The sequence below is a fragment of the Procambarus clarkii genome, chromosome 22 (genome assembly GCF_040958095.1).
Source record: "Procambarus clarkii isolate CNS0578487 chromosome 22, FALCON_Pclarkii_2.0, whole genome shotgun sequence".
Taxonomy (NCBI): Eukaryota; Metazoa; Arthropoda; class Malacostraca; order Decapoda; family Cambaridae; genus Procambarus; species Procambarus clarkii.
The window spans coordinates 45737535-45747942 of NC_091171.1; positions in this window are offsets into that span (position 1 = coordinate 45737535).

Sequence of the window (10408 nt, forward strand, 5' to 3'; positions counted from 1 at the left end):
TCTCATCGCCCTCTCTCACCCTCACCTGTGTCATAACTTTTACTTGCACAAATTATCGCTGTCTGTCTGCCTTTTAATATTCCCTTTCCTAATTATTCTCGTGCGTTTCTCTCTCTCTCTCTCTTTCTGTCTCTCTCTGTCTCTCTCTCTCTCTCTCTGTCTGTCTCTGTCTCTCTCTGTCTCTCTCTCTCTCTCTCTCTCTCTCTCTCTCTGTCTCTCTCTCTCTCTCTCTCTCTCTCTCTCTCTCTCTCTCTCTCTCTCTCTCTCTCTCTCTCTCTCTCTCTCTCTCTCTCTCTCTCTCTCGTAGCAGCCGTCGACACAGGCAGCCAGAGGGCTCACTATCAGGGGGACACGTGGACACTGCCCAGACACAGTGTAATAGTGTGTGTGTGTAGTGAAGACTCACACTCGGGGGAGGAGGGGGGTCATCGAGGGATGCGAGAGTGTGGTGGTCGTAGATTCATGTTAATGATGTTGTTAGGCAAAGTAGGACAGTTAGAATTCTTTGGAAAACTTTGCAGACATCAATACATAGCGTTTTATATGCTAAGAAAAAATCAGAAAATATCAGTAATATTCTGAGACAAGCAAATGGAAATTTCCCTTTAGAGATAAAGAGGAAAGATGATGAATTGATCCAGATAACATTTTGACCTCTTCTTGTGACCCCCCGACGACTTCAGACCATTCTTCGTGACCTCAGATAACCTTTGACCTCTCCTTGTAAGGACAACCTCTAAACCTCTCTTCATGACCCCAGACAACCTCTGACCTTTATGACCCCAAAAACTCTTGATATCTTCCCATTACTCTAAACACCCTCTTATTGACCTCTTCTTGTGACCCCAGACAACTCTGACCTCTAGTCGTGACCCCAGATAACTTTGACCTCTCCTTGACATTGACCTTTGATATGGTAATCCTGGGCTCAGGTGAAGCCTGCCTGAGGGTTGCGTCTGTGATTGAAGGTTCAACAAACTAACTTGGGAAGGTTCAAAAGGTCTCGAGCAGGGGAGTATTTCCAGTGTTGACGGATCAGATGGAACCCGGGTTAGTTCAGTACAATGTTAATGAGGAAGTTAATCTCGTTATTTGCTCTCGTGCTCATTAAATACCTGCTATTTAGATGTGTTTCATTTGTAGGTCGCTAGATGGAGTTTCTGGGTCGACCCGGTGCTCTGGTCGACCCCCGGTGCTCTGGTCGACCCGGTGCTCTGGTCGACCCAGCATATCATTCCTTCATTCCTCCTAAAGCAAATTCAAGAAACATTATGAAAAATAATGTTAATAAATTATGTTCGGTATCTCAACACTCTCTCTGTCTCTGTCTCTGTCTCTCTCTCTGTCTCTGTCTCTCTCTCTCTCTCTCTCTCTCTCTCTCTCTCTCGTCTCTGCTCTCTCTCTCTCTCTCTCTCTCTCTCGTCTCTGTCTCTCTCTCTCTCTCTCTCTCTCTCTCTCTCTCTCTCTCTCTGTCTCTGTCTCTCTCTCTCTCTCTCTCTCTCTCTCTCTCTCTCTCTCTCTCTCTCTCTCTCTCTCTCTCTCTCTCTCTCTCTCTCTCTCTCTCTCTCTCTCTTTTTTTAAAGGTTTTTGTGGACATCTGTACTTAATTACTTAATGTTTACAATATAGTGAGGGAAAAGAAAAAAAATCAAAGGTGAGTTAACAGGATTCTGAAAAAATTGGCATGAGGGTTGCTTTAGCACATGTCTAGTGACAATAATTTCATTTATGCAAAACCTCGAACCCGCCCTTGTTGGGTAAGTACCCAGCAGCAATTACTGTTCAAAGTTGTGTGAAGCTAGCCCCAAGCACCCCAACACTGCCACACCATCACCAACACTGCTCATCACCAACACTGCCACACCATCACCAACACTGCCACACCATCACCAACACTGCCACACCATCACCAACACTGCCACACCATCACCAACACTGCCACACCATCACCAACACTGCCACACCATCACCAACACTGCCACACCATCACCAACACTGCCACACCATCACCAACACTGCCACACCATCACCAACACTGCCACACCATCACCAACACTGCCACACCATCACCAACACTGCCACACCATCACCAACACTGCCACACCACCATCACCAACACTGCCACACCATCACCAACACTGCCACACCATCACCAACACTGCCACACCATCACCAACACTGCCACACCATCACCAACACTGCCACACCATCACCAACACTGCCACACCATCACCAACACTGCCACACCATCACCAACACTGCCACACCATCACCAACACTGCCACACCACCATCACCAACACTGCCACACCATCACCAACACTGCCACACCATCACCAACACTGCCACACCATCACCAACACTGCCACACCATCACCAACACTGCCACACCATCACCAACACTGCCACACCATCACCAACACTGCCACACCATCACCAACACTGCCACACCATCACCAACACTGCCACACCACCATCACCAACACTGCCACACCATCACCAACACTGCCACACCATCACCAACACTGCCACACCATCACCAACACTGCCACACCATCACCAACACTGCCACACCATCACCAACACTGCCACACCATCACCAACACTGCCACACCATCACCAACACTGCCACACCATCACCAACACTACCACACCACCACCAACACTGCCACACCATCACCAACACTGCCACACCACCATCACCAACACTGCCACACCATCACCAACACTGCCACCACACCATCACCAACACTGCCACCACACCATCACCAACACTGCCACACCATCACCAACACTGCCACACCATCACCAACACTGCCACACCATCACCAACACTGCCACACCATCACCAACACTGCCACACCATCACCAACACTGCCACACCATCACCAACACTGCCACACCACCATCACCAACACTGCCACACCATCACCAACACTGCCACACCATCACCAACACTGCCACACCATCACCAACACTACCACACCATCACCAACACTGCCACACCATCACCAACACTGCCACACCACCATCACCAACACTGCCACACCATAACCAACACTGCTACACCATCACCAACACTGCCACCACACCATCACCAACACTGCCACACCATCACCAACACTGCCACCACACCATCACCAACACTGCCACACCATCACCAACACTGCCACACCATCACCAACACTGCCACACCATCACCAACACTGCCACACCATCACCAACACTGCCACACCATCACCAACACTGCCACACCACCACCAACACTGCCACACCATCACCAACACTACCACACCATCACCAACACTGCCACACCATCACCAACACTGCCACACCACCATCACCAACACTGCCACACCATCACCAACACTGCTACACCATCACCAACACTGCCACACCATCACCAACACTGCCACCACACCATCACCAACACTGCCACCACACCATCACCAACACTGCCACACCATCACCAACACTGCCACACCATCACCAACACTGCCACACCATCACCAACACTGCCACACCATCACCAACACTGCTACACCATCACCAACACTGCCACACCATCACCAACACTGCCACCACACCATCACCAACACTGCCACCACACCATCACCAACACTGCCACACCATCACACAACACTGCCACACCATCACCAACACTGCCACACCATCACCAACACTGCCACACCATCACCAACACTGCCACACCATCACCAACACTGCCACACCATCACCAACACTGCCACACCATCACCAACACTACCACACCATCACCAACACTGCCACACCATCACCACACTGCCACACCACCATCACCAACACTGCCACACCATCACCAACCACTGCTACACCATCACCAACACTGCCACACCATCACCAACACTGCCACCACACCATCACCAACACTGCCACCACACCATCACCAACACTGCCACACCATCACCAACACTGCCACACCATCACCAACACTGCCACACCATCACCAACACTGCCACACCTATCACCAACACTGCCACACCATCACCAACACTGCCTCACCACCATCACCAACACTGTCCACACCATCACCAACACTGCCACACCATCACCAACACTGCCACACACCATCACCAACACTGCCACACCATCACCAACACTGCCACACCATCACCAACACTGCCACACCATCACCAACACTGCCACACCATCACCAACACTGCCACACCACCATCACCAACACTGCCACACCACCATCACCAACACTGCCACACCATCACCAACACTGCCACACCATCACCAACACTGCCACACCATCACCAACACTGCCACACCATCACCAACACTGCCACACCACCATCACCAACACTGCCACACACCATCACCAACACTGCCACACCATCACCAACACTGCCACACCATCACCAACACTGCCACACCATCACCAACACTGCCACACCATCACCAACACTGCCACACCATCACCCAACACTGCCACACCATCACCAACACTGCCACACCATCACCAACACTGTCACACCATCACCAACACTGCCACACCATCACCAACACTGTCACACCATCACCAACACTGCCACACATCACCAACACTGCCACACCATCACCAACACTGCCACACCATCACCAACACTGCCCACACCATCACCAACACTGTCACACCATCACCAACACTGCCACACCATCACCAACACTGTCCACACCATCACCAACACTGCCACACCATCACCAACACTGCCACACCACCATCACCAACACTGCCACACCATCACCAACACTGCCACACCATCACCAACACTGCCACACCATCACCAACACTGCCACACCAACCATCACCAACACTGCCACACCATCACCAACACTGCCACCACCATCACCCAACACTGCCACACCATCACCAACACTGCCACACCACCATCACCAACACTGCCACACCACCATCACCAACACTGCCACACCATCACCAACACTGCCACACCATCACCAACACTGCCACACCATCACCAACACTGCCACACCACCATCACCAACACTGCCACACCATCACCAACACTGCCACACCATCACCAACACTGCCACACCATCACCAACACTGCCACACCATCACCAACACTGCCACACCACCATCACCAACACTGCCACACCACCATCACCAACACTGCCACACCATCACCAACACTGCCACACCACCATCACCAACACTGCCACACCATCACCAACACTGCCACACCACCATCACCAACACTGCCACACCATCACCAACACTGCCACACCATCACCAACACTGCCACACCACCATCACCAACACTGCCACACCATCACCAACACTGCCACACCATCACCAACACTGCCACACCACCATCACCAACACTGCCACACCACCATCACCAACACTGCCACACCATCACCAACACTGCCACACCATCACCAACACTGCCACACCACCATCACCAACACTGCCACACCACCATCACCAACACTGCCACACCACCATCACCAACACTGCCACACCACCTCACCAACACTGCCACACCATCACCAACACTGCCACACCATCACCAACACTGCCACACCATCACCAACACTGCCACACCACCATCACCAACACTGCCACACCATCACCAACACTGCCACACCACCATCACCAACACTGCCACACCATCACCAACACCTGCCACACCACCATCACCAACACTGCCACACCATCACCAACACTGCCACACACCATCACCAACACGCCACACCATCACCAACACTGCCACACCACCATCACCAACACTGCCACACCACATCACCAACACTGCCACACCACCATCACCAACACTGCCACACCATCACCAACCACTGCCACACCACCATCACCAACACTGCACACACCATCACCAACACTGCCACACCATCACCAACACTGCCACACCACCATCACCAACACTGCCACACCATCACCCAACACTGCCACACCACCATCACCAACACTGCCACACCATCACCAACACTGCCACACCATCACCAACACTGCCACACCATCACCAACACTGCCACACCATCACCAACACTGCCACACCACCATCACCAACACTGCCACCACCATCACCAACACTGCCACACACCATCACCAACACTGCCACACCATCACCAACACTGCCACACCACCATCACCAACACTGCCACACCATCACCAACACTGCCACACCATCACCAACACTGCCACACCATCACCAACACTGCCACACCATCACCAACACTGCCACACCATCACCAACACTGCCACACCATCACCAACACTGCCACACCATCACCAACACTGCCACACCATCACCAACACTGCCACACCATCACCAACACTGCCACACCATCACCAACACTGCCACACCACCATCACCAACACTGCCACACCATCACCAACACTGCCACACCATCACCAACACTGCCACACCATCACCAACACTGCCACACCATCACCAACACTGCCACACCATCACCAACACTGCCACACCACCATCACCAACACTGCCACACCATCACCAACACTGCCACACCACCATCACCAACACACAACAATTATCGACGTTCAGCTGTCAGATGGTGGATGCTGGCTACGACCCCGCTAATTGGACAGTAATTAATGGAGCAAGTTGAGTGGTTTGTTGGCGTTAAGAGAGGTTAATTATTCCTCTGATGACACCCTGCATGTCATGGTCTAGCTGTGTGTGTGTGTGTGTGTGTGTGTGTGTGTGTGTGTGTGTGTGTGTGTGTGTGTGTGTGTGTGTGTGTGTGTGTGTGTGTGTGTGTGTGTGTACTCGCCTATTTGTGCTTGCGGGGGTTGAGCTCTGGCTCTTTGGTCCCGCCTCTCAACTGTCAATCAACTGGTGTATAGATTCCTGAGCCTACTGGGCTCTATCATATCTACACTTGAAACTGTGTATGGAGTCAGCCTCCACCACATCACTGCCTAATGCATTCCGTTTGTCAACCACTCTGACACTAAAAAAGTTCTTTCTAATATCTGTGTGTGTGTGTGTGTGTGTGTGTGTGTGTGTGTGTGTGTGTGTGTGTGTGTGTGTGTGTGTGTGTGTGTGTGTGTATGTACTCACCTAGTTGTACTCATCTATTTGTGTCTGCAGGATCTAGCATTGACTCTTGGATCCCGCCTTTCTAGTCATCGGTTGTTTACAGCAATGACTCCTGTCCTATTTCCCTATCATAACTAGTTTTAAAATTATGAATAGAGTTTGCTTCCACAACCTGTTCCTGAAGTGCATTCCATTTTCCCACTACTCTCACGCTAAAAGAAAACTTCCTAACATCTCTGTGACTCATCTGAGTTTCCAGCTTCCACCCATGTCCCCTCGTTCTGTTACTATTCCGTGTGAACATTTCGTCTATTTCCACTCTGTCAGTCCCCTCAGTATTTTATATGTTGCTATCATACCCTCCTCCCCTCTACCCTTCTTTCCAGTGTCGTAAGGTTCAGTTCCTTCAGTCTCTCTTCATACCCCATCCCTCGTAACGCCGGGAAGAGTCTCGTCGCAAACTTCTGAACCTTTTCCAGTTTCCTTATGTGTTTCTTCAGATATGGACTCCATGATGGGGGTGGCATACTCTAAGACTTTTCCTCACGTAGGCAGTGTAAAGTGCCCTAAATGCCTCCTTACTTAGGTTTCTGAATGATGTTCTAACTTTCGCCAGTGTAGAGTACGCTGCTGTCGTTATCCTATTAATATGTGCCTCAGGAGATAGATTAATTGTTACGTCCACGCCCAGGTCTCTTTCACGCGTCGTTACAGGTAGGCTGTTCCCCTTCATTGTGTACTGTCCCTTTGGTCTCTTAATACCTAATCCCATCTCCATAACCTTACATTTACTTGTGTTGAACTCCAGTAGCCATTTCTCTGACCATCTCTGCAACCTGTTCAAGTCCTCTTGGAGGATCCTACAATCCTCATCTGTCACAATTCTTCTCATAAATTTTGCGTCATCCGCGAACATCGACATGTAGGATTCTACTCCTATAAACATGTCATTAATGTATATTAGAAATAGAATTGGTCCCAGCACCGATCCTTGAGGTACTCCACTTGTTACTGTTCGCCAGTCCGACTTCTCGCCCCTTACCATTATTCTCTGGCTTCTTCCCGTTAGCTAGCTCCTTACGCCAGTAAGTGAGACTGCTATTCAAGTTTGAATAGCAGTCTCATGTGCGGTACTGTATCAAAGACATTTTTTTCGGTACTGTATTATATTTTTTATGTGTGATACGGTATCTACATCGTCGCTGGAGTATAGAGTGGCGAGTTCAGCGCCATCTATGGGTCAGCACTCCAACTCCCCGGTATTGGGTGCTACGCGGACAACGCCATCTGTTGGTGGTGGCGTGGGTATCGGTGGAAGGCTCCAGTTTCCTGCCTCAGTCAGAAGAGGAGGTCGATGACCTCTGGTGGGTGGCATAATGATATCAGCGCCATCTAGGTTGTGGCTACACGTTACAATTTCAATTCCCCGGTGGATGGGTGTTATGCTAAGGTCACCCAGCGTATTGTCCATCTAATTAATGACGTTTCATGTTCACAGAGGTGACATAAGCAGGCGATTGCGTCAAGGAGGGCAGTTCACCTTGGGCAGTCCAGGAACTCTTGATTTGGTCGTGTGTGAGAACTAAGTGGCCGCCGTAGGTCAGCCAGTGTGTTAGTTGCTGAGGCATACAGTGTTGTATGGTCTGACGTACCCAGGAGTGCCAGTTGCTGAGGCATACAGTGTTGTATGGTCTGACGTACCCAGGAGTGCCAGTTGCTGAGGCATACAGTGTTGTATGGACTGACGTACCCAGGAGTGCCAGTTGCTGAGGCATACAGTGTTGTATGGACTGACGTACCCAGGAGTGCCAGTTGCTGAGGCATACAGTGTTGTATGGACTGACGTACCCAGGAGTGCCAGTTGCTGAGGCATACAGTGTTGTATGGACTGACGTACCCAGGAGTGCCAGTTGCTGAGGCATACAGTGTTGTATGGACTGACGTACCCAGGAGTGCCAGTTGCTGAGGCATACAGTGTTGTATGGACTGACGTACCCAGGAGTGCCCAGGAAGAGTTACACGGTAACAGTGGTGCGTCTGTCCAGACGTGCTGCTAGCAAGCCGCTAGAGACTTCTGTCAGGGTGTTAGCTACCTCTAGATGTTAGATCTAGGTGTTAGATCTACCTATCAGCGTGTTGCTGAACCCTCTGCCAGTGTGTGACTGAAGAGCGGAGGTCGGGTATTGGCACATCGTGTACTCACCTCATCTAATTGAGCTTGCGGGGGTTGAGCTTTGGCTCTTTGCTCCCGCCTCTCGACTGTCAATCAATGATCAATTTTTTTTCCAACACACACACACCCAGGAAGCAGCCCGTAACAGCTGTCTAACTTCCAGGTACCTGTTTACTACTAGGTAACAGGGGGCATGAGGGTGAAGGAAACTGCCCATTTGTTTTCCGTCATCGCCGGGGAACGAACCCTGGTCCCCAGGATTACAAGTACTGAGTGCTGTCCACTCAGCCCACCAGGCGCCCCTGTGTGTGTGATGCGCGCGCGCGCAGACATGCAGAATAAAAATAGCGAAATAAAAATATACAGCGAAAAAGAATTAGAGCAATAAAGGAGGTGTAGGAAAATCCTTAAGAGAACGGCCGCTTCCAGCACCAACTGCGGCTGTCTGAAAACGCTGATCCGTTAAGCGGATTTCCGACACGTTTCTGCGGCCGCCGCGTGCGGCCAGCCTCCCGTGGCCGCCACTCAGACCGTCCAGTCAGTCAACAGTTTAGCCAGGTCAGTCTACTGAGTTGAGTCAGTCTACTCAGTTGAGTCTCTACTGAACTCATCCTCTCCTCAAAGATGCATTCTAAAAAATTAATATATTCTGTAATAAAGTATTTTTATCCTTTATAAACTAATATAAATATAGTTTTGTGTACAGTTAGGTCTAGATTAGGTTGTGTTAGTTGTTTAGAATCTGTTGGGGAGGAAAAATGATCCTTAATCATTTTAGACGTGAATGAGAAAGTGAGGCTTCCAGTCACCAACCCGTTCTCGCACTTTCTTACATGTCAATATTGACTTATTAAATACGTGCATATGTGACATAATAAACATACTAGTTTACCTTGAAAAGCTTCATAGAAAGCACCGACCTTACCTAACCTTCTTAGTATGTTATGATAAGCATCTTATTGCTTCGTAATTACAGTTATTACTTAATCTATACCTATAATAGGTTAACTAATAATTGTAATTACGAAGCAATAAGATGCTTATCTTAACATACTAAGAAGGTTAGGTAAGGTCGGTGTTTTCTATGAAACTTTTCAAGGTAAACTAGTATGTTTAGTATGTCACATATGCACGTATTTAATAAGTCAATGTTGACTATACGAAAG